Here is a 13,274-nt window from a genome sequence, read left to right on the forward strand (position 1 = left end):
GATGTTGCTGTGCTTCAGGAAGGAAATACAAGACCAAGTTGGATCATGGGTCTGCCCACAACTGCAGGATGGTGCTGTGGAACACGAATGTGACTGAGCTTCTCTGCACCATGAGAAACTGTGTTCATGCTGATCGCCAGATACCAACAGCTATAAAGAACAAGACTCTGGGACTCAGTGATTCTTCTTCTAGGGACTTAACTTAGGTTTTAGGGATAAGATATTCATGACTGTGAAAACCTGGATGCATTCTGAAATCACAGACCAAGGGACTAAAGAAAGGACAGGTCCATGACACGGAAACATCATGCAGCCATTTATAAAGTGATTTAATGACAAAAAAGTGTCTCTACTGTATGCTGTTTAGTGGGGAAGGACCCCAAAGTTACTATTTAATCTTATTGTTGTTAAAAAGGAATCAAAAATAAAATGACAATGAAGAACATTGTCAATATATTTCCATCCATTGAACAACTTGGCTTGGGCTTGCATGTCTGTCCTATCACAGGCAAGACTGATAGATTAATTACTAATCTGCCATGATAAAGGGCACGTTCAGTCCTTGTGTAATTACACAGAGGCCATCCTCTCCCTGTGGCTGCTCCTGCACAGGGCCAGGCTTGCTATAGCAATGTTAGAGTAGATTTTAGGGGCCACACTATCTGTATCCTGGCTTGGGGGCTTTTCAGGATTTTCATCCATGCCTTCAATAGACATGTCTTTCATTTGCCAGTCTTGGTGCTAAATACTGAAGAAGCAGAAGTGAGCACCGCACGCAGCTCCTGGATCACGAGTGCCTTGTTCTTCTGTCTTCCATGTGTGCCACAGTACCAGGTAACGTGTGAGTTCACTGATCAGATATTGAGGGAACAGTTTCTCTTCCTTAAATTACTCTTGGTATCTGGAAAGGAAATGGATAGATAAATAAATAAGCTTGATAAAGCAGTCTGGGTGGTGCATCCAGGGGGACCACTGGTGGAAATGGGGAGGGCAAACAGGAGTACCAGCTCAGCCTTTGTAGATCTAGCTCAGAAGTACTCTTTTCCTGGTGGTCTCGCTCACTGCCTGATTCCATGCCAAGCTTCATACTTACAAATAGTGACAGGTGTTCGTTACTGAGTTGTTGAGACAAACGGCTCTTGTGTTAGATTCCTTAAAAAAGAGTAATGAAGAAGAGATTTAGACTCCTGACTATTTAATATAGCAATTTCCCTTTGCCTTTGCTATCCCTCAAGTGGGAGAATCCTAGGGGAGGGTTTTCAGGTGGGCCATTTGATATATGACCTTCCTGTTTCCTGGTCCATGAGCCAACAGGAAGGACATAGCTGGGAGGCCCTTGTTTAGAGATGAAGCAGGTCTGGACAAGGAAGGAAATGGATATCGAAAAGATACTTAGATGGGGTTGGAGGCATGGCTTAATTGGTAGAGTGCTAGCCAGTGAGTGAAACCAGCAGGTACTGAGTTCAAATCCCAGTCTTGGAGAGAGAGAGAGAGAGAGAGAGAGAGAGACAGACAGACAGAGACAGAGGGAGACAGAGAGACAGAGAAGAGACAGAGAAGAGAAGGGAGGAGGGAGAGAAGAGAGGAGAGGAGAGGAGAGATTTAGATCTATTTTTAATGGTCATTTTAACAAGTTTGTTACAAAGTGCTGATTTTGTGTGGGATGCTAGGTCCTAAGGACGCTGAGAAGACCCTAATGGCCTTGCTCCCTCAAGGGAGAAACATAAAAGAAATATGGGAAGGCGCCCAGAGGACCCTTGGGACACTGAGGATACCAGATATGGTCTCCATGGAGAAGTATCTGTAGGCACGTGAAGGGGGACAGGGGAAGGGACATCCAGTGGTGATCTGAGGCCTTCCTATATCATCTTCCTAACCCTGAAAATCCATTCTTCATCTTTTTAGAGGTAGCCAGAGACCTCTGTCTGCCATCCTAAAAATTCAGACTGCTGCTTCCAGGGTACCATGAGGTTACTCTCAGTCTCTCAGTGGATTCTCTTGCTTTAATAATGATAATTCACACTGCTGAGGATTCTGTATACTCAAGGCACCATTCTAAGTGGTTGACATGCAGTCATTCACATTAAATTCTTGTAGCAACAACATGTGGCAGGCTCTCTGCAGTTCTGTTCTTTTTCTTTCTCTCTTTTTCTTTTAGATTTGAGACTGGGATTTGAGCTCTGTGCCTGATGCTTTTGCTCATTGGCTAGTTCTCTATCAACTGAGTCAGGCCTCCAACCCCCCTGTGTGCTTCTTATATCCATTTTCACATGAGGCAGTGGGATAGAAGAGATGGGCGTAGCTGTTTAAGCTTATATGGCTCCTCATCCATAGAGGTAGGATTTGAACTCAGGCAGACTGGACTCAGCATCCACTCTTACCATTAGGCTTTGCCTAGGTATGATGAGTATAGTGAGTAGAACATAGTCCATGTACACAGAGAAGAAAGATCTGTTAATAAAGACACTACGAATGTTCATCATCCCTAGTGGTGAAGGAAATGCAAATAAAGACAACCCTGAGATACCACCTTACCCCAGTCAGAATGTCCCACATCCACAAATCAAAGAGGAACCCTATTACACTGCTGGTAGGAATGTACACTTATACAACCACTTTGGAAAGCAGTCTGGAGGGTCCTTAGAAAGCTAAAGATTGACCTCCTTTATGACCCAGTCATACCACTTCTAGGCATCTACCCTGAACAACAGGAACCAATATCCAAGGACACGTGCACCTCCATGTTTATTGCAGCACTGTTCGCAATAGCTAGGATATGGAAACAACCTAGATGCCCCACCACAGATGAATGGATCCAAAAATTGTGGTATCTATACACAATGGAATATTATGCAGCCATTAGAAATGACAAAATAATGGCATTTGCAGGGAAATGGATGGAGCTAGAAGGAATCATGTTGAGCGAGGTAAGCCAAGAACGAAGAGACAAATGGTACATGGTCTCCCTGATAAGTGGATGCTAAATCCAAAATGTTAGGTGATATGACAAAACTAACAGGACTTAAGAAACAAAGAACTCCCACTCATCTGGTTGAACCACTACTAAATATCCCCATGCTGCTGATCACATATATGGTATATAACATGTGAGCACCGTTATATATTACAGACTGTGATAGACAATTTGCTCCAGGAAAGTTAGAATGAACTTGTGACTTTAAATGAGCATCATTATTCCACAATACTGTGAATTTCCGGAAATTATGTAATCACTTAATCACAATCAAAAAAAAAAAAAAAGAACCTCGGGGAAGGGAGGGAGGGAGGGGATGGTAGGGGGAAAACAACGGAGGGGGTAACAATGTTCAAAAGGAAGTGTACTCATTACCTCACTCATGTAACTGTAACCCTCTGTATAGTATCTTTACAATAAAAAAATTAAAAAAAATAAACAGAAAAAACTGGAAGTGGTGCTGTGATCACAAAACAAACAAAAAAACCAACTTATGTTTCTTTTGTGTTTTTGTTTGTTTGTTTTTGTCTTTCCTGGGGCTTGAACTCTGGAGTCTGGGAGCTGTTCCTCAGCTCTTCAGTTCAAGGCTAGCACAGTACCACTTCTGGCTTCATGCATACAAGGCAAGCACTCTACCACGAGCCACCTTCCCAGCCCCAATGATCAGAAATGATTAAACCCATTTTATTTTTGTTACCATTTTTGGATCACATGAAAGCATCATAGAGAATTATTTCTTTATATGCATTTGATATAGGAAGAAGTCATATTTATATTAAAATTATATTAAAATATATTAAAAAAAGACACTATGCAGTCAGAACTAGAGTCCCAGCATGTGTGGATGCCACAGACTATGTAGGGGCTGTAATTATAGGCATGAGCCATGGAGCTTGGTGAGAATTCTTTATGTAGTCCAGATACTGGTCCTTCATTGAATGTGTTGCTGACAAATATTTTCTACCACCCTATACCTATATTTTTATCCTTTTAGCAAAATACCTTACACAGTAAAAGTTTTTAATTTTGAACATCTTGGCTTCATCCACAGTTTGACAGGGAGTGGATTTAGTCTTTCATTATTAATTATAGTTTTTGTAAATGTTTTATTAAAGAAAGTACTCTATCCTCATTTTTCTGAGTTTACTTTTTTAACTTGCAAATTGGCACTGCATCTTATCAAATGCTATTATTGCTGCATTAATTCCTATGATCATGTGATTTCTGATTTCTAGCTCATTAATATGATGGGTTGCATTGACTGATTTTCAGTCAACCATCCTTGTATCCCTGGCAATTGCATACAATTCTTTTCATATACTGATGAAAAAGCTGCTGCTAATATTTTATTAATGATGTTTGTGAGAAACATTGATCTGTGCCTTCCTTTTTTGTACTTTCTGTAGCTTTGCTATAGATGATGCTAGTTAATAAAAAGAATTGGGAGGTGCATTCTCCTCTTCTATTTTCTGAAAGATAACATGCAGAGACGGTGTTAAACATTTGGTAGTATTCTCCAGCAAAGCCATCTGGTTCTGGAGAGTTCGTTTCATGCGTTTTAAAATTATAAATTCAATTTCCTTCGCAGTTGTAGCTATATTCAAACGATCTGGTTCATACTGGGTGAGTTTTACTCATTTGTATTTTCAAGGAATTGGTCTGGTTTATCTAAGTTGTCAAACGAATGAATATGTGCTCAGGAAGCTTTTTACAAACTCTCCTTCCTCCTCACTAAAGTGAGATGCTTGTTCACTCAGCACCCTTCTGCCACCATTCCACCTTATAAATGACAAAAAGCTTGATTCCTGGCCTTAAACGCACCCCCTCCCTTGCCCCTGACCTGCCCCTCCCCAGCACCTTAGGCCCTCAGGCTAAATCCAAGATGGGTTGTCCTAAAGGAAATTCAGACTTTCAGGAACCAATTAGCTTTGTTCTCTCTGCTGTACCTTACAATTGGAGAGGGCTAGTGTCCCTTTTATTCATTCTTGACTTCTCTAGAGTGACCTTAGAGTAAAGCCCTTAGGGCTCCATTCCTCAAGACCAGATTTGAAAAGTTGAAACCAAGTGCTGCATACCACTAGGTGGCGCTCAGGACATGCAGATGCTCTCAGAAGCCAACAGTGGCCGGAAGAAGACTGGTTTAGCTAGACAGGCCTGCTTGAGCTTGGGCAGTTGGGAAACAAGAGTGTTCTTTCAGTGAAGTCACTTTGGAGTCTAAATCTGCAAAGACTCATGGTGCTCTGGGCTGGTGTATTGGTATTCCTTTGTCAAGGCAGGATGGATTGAGAGATGGAGCTGGCCTGTAGGCTCTTGTAAGATTTTGAGAATGTCAACAAGGCAGCATACACAGGAATGGCCACACGGAGTCTCTAGTTAGGAGGCAGCAGCCACCTCAACCACACTTGGAGCAGAATCCTGAAGAAATGTCTTCAAATGCAATCTCCTTCCTGGCCTGGCTGTTCAGAGCAACCCTTTCTACCATATCCAGTCCCCTCCCCCCCCCCCCCTCCCAAGACACTTAAACGACTGAGTCCACAGGAGCCCAGAGGGAAGCCTGAAGTTTGATCCTGACTCTGTCACTAACTTGTGCCATAGACAAGATTTGTATAGCATCTTTGCCAAATCCTGGCCTGTGTCCAAATCCTACTTCAACCACCTACCTTTGGGACCCTTCGTCTCATACCTGTAAGATGAAGAAAGAATGATGCAGTATCAAGCATGCCAGGTAGGCCACAGCAGAGGCTAAGCACTTGATGGCTGTTTGCCTGCTGTTGTTATCACTCCTATTATCAAGTTGTGTGCCTTTCCCATCCAGGCCCTGTTTCCTATTGCCTTGTAACAAATAAATACAAACTTGGTGCCTTAAAAAAACCCAGCATATAATGTGAACATTTTGGGGGACATTCTTTTGTCTTCCACAGTGGGAAAAATAGATAAAAGGAGGAGGAGAAGGAGGAAAAGGAGGAGGGGAGCTGAGAAAGGGATGGATATTTATTTATTTAGTGCCATCCTAGGGTTTGAATTCAGGGCCTGGGCACAGTCTCTGGTCTTTTTTGCTCATGACTAGCATTCTACTGCTTGAGATACAGCTGTACTTCTGACGTGTGTGTGTGTGTGTGTGTGTGTGTGTGAGAGAGAGAGAGAGAGAGAGAGAGAGAGAGAGAGAGAGAGTTAACTGAAGAGTCTCATGGACTTTTCTTTTTGCTATGTGGTGCTGAGGAATCGAACCCAGGGCCTCATGCATGCAAGGCAAGCGCTCTACCACTGAGCCACCTTCCCAGCCCCTCTCATGGACTTTTCTGCCAGGCTGGCTTTGAACCACAATCCTCAGATCTTAGCCTCTTCTTGAGTAGCTAGAATTATACTTTTTAGACAATAAATGCAATGAGTGTATAACAAACCTAGGTAAGAACTTGAGGATGCCAGAACTCTAGGCTGGTCTTGTTCAACAATAACTCACTGGTGCTGGGCTGCCACTCATTTATACATTCATTATTCACCCACCAAATTTTTATAGAGTACCTGCTGAGGGCCAGGTTCTATCCTGAGTAGCTCCAGGGTGAGACTGATTGGTGCCAGGATATTCCTACCCTTTTCTCTTGATTGACTCAGGAATGGACACATGAAGTCGTGTTGTTGAGCAACTCTTTTCTTTTATTCTGAAGGCTCTGGAAAATTTTTGTCTTTTCCACAGAACAGAAAAGAAAATGAAAAGCAGCTTTAGTAGTAGATCCATAAAAATGCCATATGCAAAAGATTTTCATCATGGCATTGCATGTAAGGGTGAACAACTGGAAGAAATCGTCGAGTTTTGTTAAATAAGCTGTGATGTATCAATAAAAAGCAAGGCCATGCCATTATTAAAAACAATATAGCAACTATTAAATTTGAAGAAAGGTTTACAGAATAATATGAGGAGAAAAAGCATTCACAGAGCTACCTATACTGTGCCCATTTAAACATTATGTGAGCTTATAAAAATTAAAACTAGAAGACCATAATTAATAAATGAAATGAAAATAATTACCTTGTAAGGCAATCTGGGTTATGTGTAGTTAAAAAATAGCCTTTCAACTGTTTTACAGTGATCTCTACTCTGTTTCTTTCAGAGGCCTGTAGTTATTTCTGAGTAAGTGGACCAGTTGTCTGCCTTTTCCAGGCTCTACTTGGAGATCCTGATGTCTGATTTTCTTTGACAGTCATGTCCATGCTTGAGGTTTCTAGCCTTCAGAGGAAACTAGTGCAAGGTGGAAGGATAGAAAGAGACAAGGGAGCTCAGGGTTTAGGAAACTGCAGGCCCACTCTTCTGTTTTTTCCTTGGTGAGCCAACACACTATTGGTTCTTCCAGCTGCACTTGGATTGTGGATGGAATATTCCAACCTAAAGAGGACCCCAGCTTCCTCCACATCTGTCATTGCATTTTCATAACAAAGTTATAGCTCCTTCAAGAAGCATTTGGAAAATAGCCCCCTTTTGAGAATGAATTCTGCCAAAATGTCCCCTCAGTTCCATCCCTTCTATCTTTTGCCTAACCTTGTGCTTGCTCAGTTTGCCTACCATTATTTTTTCTACATCTGTGCTGTCAAATTCCGATTGTGTCAGAACCACTGGAAGGAAGATTCCTGCATCTCATTTTCAGAGCCTGGTTTGGTCCAGGCCTACAGCAATTCTGTCTTTACTACATTCACCAGGTGACTGCACTACCACTAACTCTGAGGACTGCCACATGCAACTTTATGCACGAGCATGTGCCTGGAATCACAGACAAAGGCTGGCTAGAGAGTGTTGAAAGGGACAACCAAAAGGACACCATATTAAGCTTGCTTCTTTCACCTTCGAATGTATTATCCAACACAGAAGTGAAACCTGCCTGGAAGTTTCCTTCCCAGAGTTCCTTGGATAGTGACTGACTCATCCTAGGAGATATTGAAGAAAACTTATGTGAACTTGATGTGGGTCAAAACTAAGTATCCAAACTAAAAACTTCATCTTTGTGGAGTAACAAATGGAATGCACTCAAAAGCTGCACTTGAACGACTGGTTGATGGCGATCAAGGTTAAAGTTTTTTTTATCTTATAATTAGATGTAACCTGAGCATTGGTAACACAGCCATTAGCAGGCTTTCTTTGCTCAATCATAATAACAGCTATGATAGCATTATCATAGGTAAGGTAGCAATATTCACACACTTCACTGATTCTAATATGCAAACCCACACACAACACATACAACACATTTTTTTTTGTCAATTGTGGGGCTTGAACTCAGGGCCTGGGCATTGTCTCTGAGCCTCTTTGTGCTCAGGGCTAGTGCTCTACCACTTGAGTCACAGCACCACTTCAGGTTTTTGAGTGGTTAATTGGAGATAAGAGTCTCATGGGGATTTTCTGCCTGGGCTGGCTTCCAACAGTGATCCTCAGATCTCAGCCTCAGGAACTGGCCTCCAGCTCAATATACATTTTTCACATTTGTATAGTTAAGATATGTCTTGTGATCAATGTCAGTGGTTGTTGACACACAAGATTATGACACATTTGTCATCATCACTTGACAATGTCAGAAAGCACCAACAGCCAAATGTGTGTGTGTGTGTATGTGTGTGTGTGTGTGTGTGTGTGCTCACCAATACTGGGGCTTGAATTTAGGGCCTGGTTCCTGCCCCTTAGCTTTTTTACTCAAGGCTGGTGCTCTATAACTTGATCCTAGCTCCAATTTTGGCTTTTTGCTGGTCAATTGGAGATAAGGGTCTCATGGACTTACCTGCCTGGTTTGGTTTTCAACCACAATCTTTAGATCTGAGCCTCCTGAGTAGCTAGGATTATGGATGTGAGCCACTGGTATGTGACTTGGAAGGAAAGAAAAAAGGAAAGGAAGGAAAGGAAGGAAGGAAAGAAGGAAAAAAGGAAAGAACACTGATAAGACAGTTGAAAATCACTGAGTTAGAATCTGGGAAGTTGTCTTGGGAATCATTTAACCAATTATTTCACCTTTATTTTCCTGTTTAGCTATGTTAGGAGTGATCTGAGGTATCTCTGGAGTAGTAAAAAAAGTTCTTTCAGGGCGGGAGGTATGTCTCAAGTGTAGAAGTCCAGTCAATCTAGCTAAGCAAGTGCTAGGCTTCCCATAACTCTAAAATAGACACTTTAAGAAATAAGGAAGAAGTACATTATAATTTAATTAGTAATACTTTTCCCTTTTTAGTTGTATACAAAATAATGTGGATGTTCCAACTAACGAATGGCATTGTAGATATGCTGAGATGCAGTAACAGCTCTTACTTATGCTGTGTACCTCAGACCCATAACTATGAACAGTAGGCTCACTCAGTGCCTCATTCCTGTGGACCCCATTTGCTAGATGAAGAAACAGAGGCATGTAGGAGATAAGGCCACAGAGCCAGGGATCAGCTGGGTCCTAACTCCCCAATGCTTCATGTGCCCACCCCGATTCAACCTAGACTTTCTAAAAGTCCTCAGTACTTTAGCATTGTATTCATCAACTGAAAACAACAACAAAAAGAAGGTAAGAACTTTTAGGAGATTTTTCCTACATAATTAAAACCATTATTTGTGCATTAAACCAAATGCAGCTCTTATTATCCAGGAAAATGCAAAGTCCTAGAGAACTTGAACATAAAATTAAAACTAGTGGTTACATTTCTGGCTTCCTGGTCAACTTCAGACTCAATCCTCGGCCCCCAAGTTTGAGTGACCATTTTGTCTGCCCCGAGGGATACTGATGTGGAAAAGTTTAAGTAGCTCTGCTTTACAAAGAGCCCCTTGAGCTTCTTGGTCATTGGTCATTTAACAGAAAATTAAGCCCAGTTCCTTCTCTCCTGGGCTGCCTTCCATCGCTGTCCATCCATAACTTTGGTCTGCCCATTCATTGGTGGACAGGGGCTTCAGAGTTGAGGGCTTCTTGGCTGGAAGTTCCCTGTGGTTTTAGCTGTGGAGGTCCAGGTTGCATGGTTTTCAGGGATAAATCAGGGGCCACCCTAGATTTTTGAGGTTAAGGTAGGGGTTTTCCCTATGCCCAGTTTCATCTGGTTTGGGGACACAAGAGGATAGGGATAGGTAATAAGATGGTCCATTCAGGAGCCCAGTGGAACCCACAGAGTCCAAACTTAAATGTAAACTTAGTAGATTGAATCTTTGTAAATCTTTAAATAGTATTTTCCATATTGTATTGGGCTTTTAAAAGAAGACATTACATTTCCATGTATTTTAATAATCATTCATTCCACAGTAGTCTTTGGGCTGTTCTAGGTGTGGGGATATAGCAGTCAACAAAACAGGTAAAATTGTATTAAAGTGGGGAGATACGTTTGAAAGATCATTAAAGCTGGTTACTGGTGGCTCATACCTGTAATCCTAGCTACTTAGGAAGCTGAGATCTGAGGATCCCGATTCAAAGCCAGCCCAAACAGGAAAGTTTGTGAGAGTCTTATCTCCAATTAACCACAAAAAAAAAACAACAACAAAAACAGGAGTGGCACAAAAACAGGAGTGGCTCAAAGTGGTAGAGCACTAGCCTTCAGCAAAAAATCTCAGGGACAGTGCCCAGGCCTTGAGTTCCAGCCCCATGACCAACAATAACAACAACAACAAAGGAGACTCTCAGATAGTGACTGTGCTTTTTAAAAATAAGAGAGACAGAGACAGAGACAGACAGAAACAGACAGAGACAGACAGACAGACAGAGACAGAGAGAGACAGAGGGAGAGAGAGACAGACAGAGACAGAGACAGAGGAGCAAGGAGAATATGCATGTTAATGGTAAGTTGTGATTTTAAGTGGGAAGACCAGATGTCACTGAGCAGGTGATATTGGAACAAACAACTGAGCGGTTCTACAGCCACTGTTTGGAAGGTACACCAGGTTGGTTTGCCTCGTGGACTGCCTGTAGGGTGTGAGGGAAGGAGAGAAAAGGGAGATGATGCCAAGGCATAGTCTATAGTTTATGATGTCCATACCTGCCTGTCAGTACCCTGGCCCTTGTGGAACTCTCTGCCTCTGAAGTTGCAGAATGACTTAGTAATGTCTTCCTCCTTCTCTTCCTCCTCTTCCGCCTCTCCTCCTTTTCTTTCGAGTTACAGATGGATTTAGTGATGTGTTTCTCTTCCTCTTCTTCTTTCCCCTCCTCTCCCTCCTCCCTCATCTTTTTGTGTTGGTGCCAGGGCTCCATACTCTTGCCCACTGCTGGTGCTCTACCAGCCTCCTGAGTAACTAGGATTACAGGCATGAGCTACCAGTGCCTGGCTTAGTGATGTGTCTCTAATGAGCAAGAATATGGCAAAGTTGGTGAGCTCTCACTTCTGTTACAAAGACAATGGGTTTCTTCTAGATGGCACATTCTATTACCTTCTCAGACTGCAAATTTTAGTGAAGCAGGCTGTCTTGCTGGAGTGGTCCACATGACCAAGAACCAAAGGAAGTATCTGGGCAACAGCCAGGGAGAACTGAGTCCAGCAACCTGGAAGAAGGGATTTTTTTTCCAGCAGTCCCATCAGTGAGAAGCAGGTCTGACCACACTGAGCACTGACATAGGAGCAGTGGGACTATATAGGAAAGGGCTTGAGAGTACGTGAGTCAGGAGGCCAGGCTCAGATCCTGCAACCAGGAAACAGAGAGATAATGCATTGCTTTTTTCATTTTGTATTGTTATAGATCATTTGTTATTCAGCAACATATAACTAATATAAATGGTTTGTGGTCATGGTAACTGGAAGAATAAAGCTATCATTTATCAGATCATTAAATGAATGTAGGTAGAAGGGATTATAGTATTTTTATTTTGTAGGTCTGACTGGCCCTAAACTCATGATCTTCTTACCTCATCGAACCCAAATGCTGGGATTTCAGGTGTGTACTACTACACCTAGCCTGAAGAGGTTATTTATTGTATGTGTGTGTATGTGTGATCTTTTGGGTGGGAAAATTGTAAACTTGGTTTTGGATATGTATAATACACACACCATTCTGTTTTTTTGGGGGGGAGGGCCCGGTCGTGGGGCCTGAACTCTGGGCCTGGACGCTGTCCCTCAGCTCTTCAGCTCAAGGCTAGCGCTCTACCACTTGAGCCACAGTGCCTATTCCGGCTTTTTTTTCTGCTTATGTGGTGCTGAGGAATCGAACCCAGGGCCTCATGCATGCAAGGCAAGCGCTCTACCACTGAGCCACCTTCCCAACCCCTGTGCTTTCTTCTCTTTGTCATCTGTTTCTAAACTCTATAATTTTCTCCTGTGTATTTCTTGTCTCTTCTGTATGATTAAACATAGGTGCCCAAATAATTTTTTATATAATTTCTTTCCCTTTTATTGTTTGGTATCTATAAAAATGTATTTCACATGTCTGCTTGGCTTTCAAGACATTCTGTAATAGGTTTCCAACATCCCTAGCCAAGATTGAATCTCATTGCTCTTTAGTGTCTTAACATCTTTATACTTTAGTTCCCTTATTCATTCCTGCTAATTCCTCCCATGCTAGGCTTTCTCATACCCATCCTCACTCATACCCACCCCACTCTGTGAGATTCTTCAGTATTTGTTAAATCCCTTTATTGTCATTCTGTGTGTTCAACTTCCAGCTGAAATTCCTTGGTGAAGTCTCTCCTTTCTTTTCATTATCCCCTTTCTTTGATTTCCATTGAGCACTGAACAAAACGGTGAAGTACTGAACAATGAAGCAGAGTCTGAAGCTTGTTAGTCCTACTGTGTCCAACTATAGTTTGGAAGATCTCTGAATACAAGGACAGTCCTGTCTTACACACCAAGTGCCATAAGCACCAGTTCATCTATCTTTGTTGTTGGGCCTCTAAAACTCTAAAACTAGTTAAAAGCTAGTTAAAAACTCCTAAACCTAGGTAAGACTAGCCAAAATTGTAAATTCATCTAAGCTGTTTGAAACGGAAAGGTTTATGAAGATTTCATATGCTTGAGTCTAACACTGGCTAAAGCAATAAATCCATCCAAATGCTATAAAGTATTGAAGTGATCATATTATTTTAGAAGGTAATTTGTAATTATTTAAAATAGGTACATATATAAATTATATATTATTTTGGAATAAGTTATAATGAATTGAAAAGCGAGGGCATTGAGACAGTAAATTACTGAATCTGCTCATTTAAAATGAGCCGAGTACTATTAGCTCACGCCTGTAATCCTAGCCACTCAGGAGCCTGTAATTTGAGGATTGCAGTTCAAAGCCAGCCCAGTCAGACAAATCAATGAGACTCTAGAATCTCTAATGAACCAGCAAAAAGCAGGAAAGGGAGATGTGGCTCAAGTGATAAAGTGC

The sequence above is a fragment of the Dipodomys ordii genome, unplaced genomic scaffold (genome assembly GCF_000151885.1).
Source record: "Dipodomys ordii isolate 6190 unplaced genomic scaffold, Dord_2.0 Scaffold3, whole genome shotgun sequence".
In the NCBI taxonomy this organism is placed as follows: Eukaryota; Metazoa; Chordata; class Mammalia; order Rodentia; family Heteromyidae; genus Dipodomys; species Dipodomys ordii.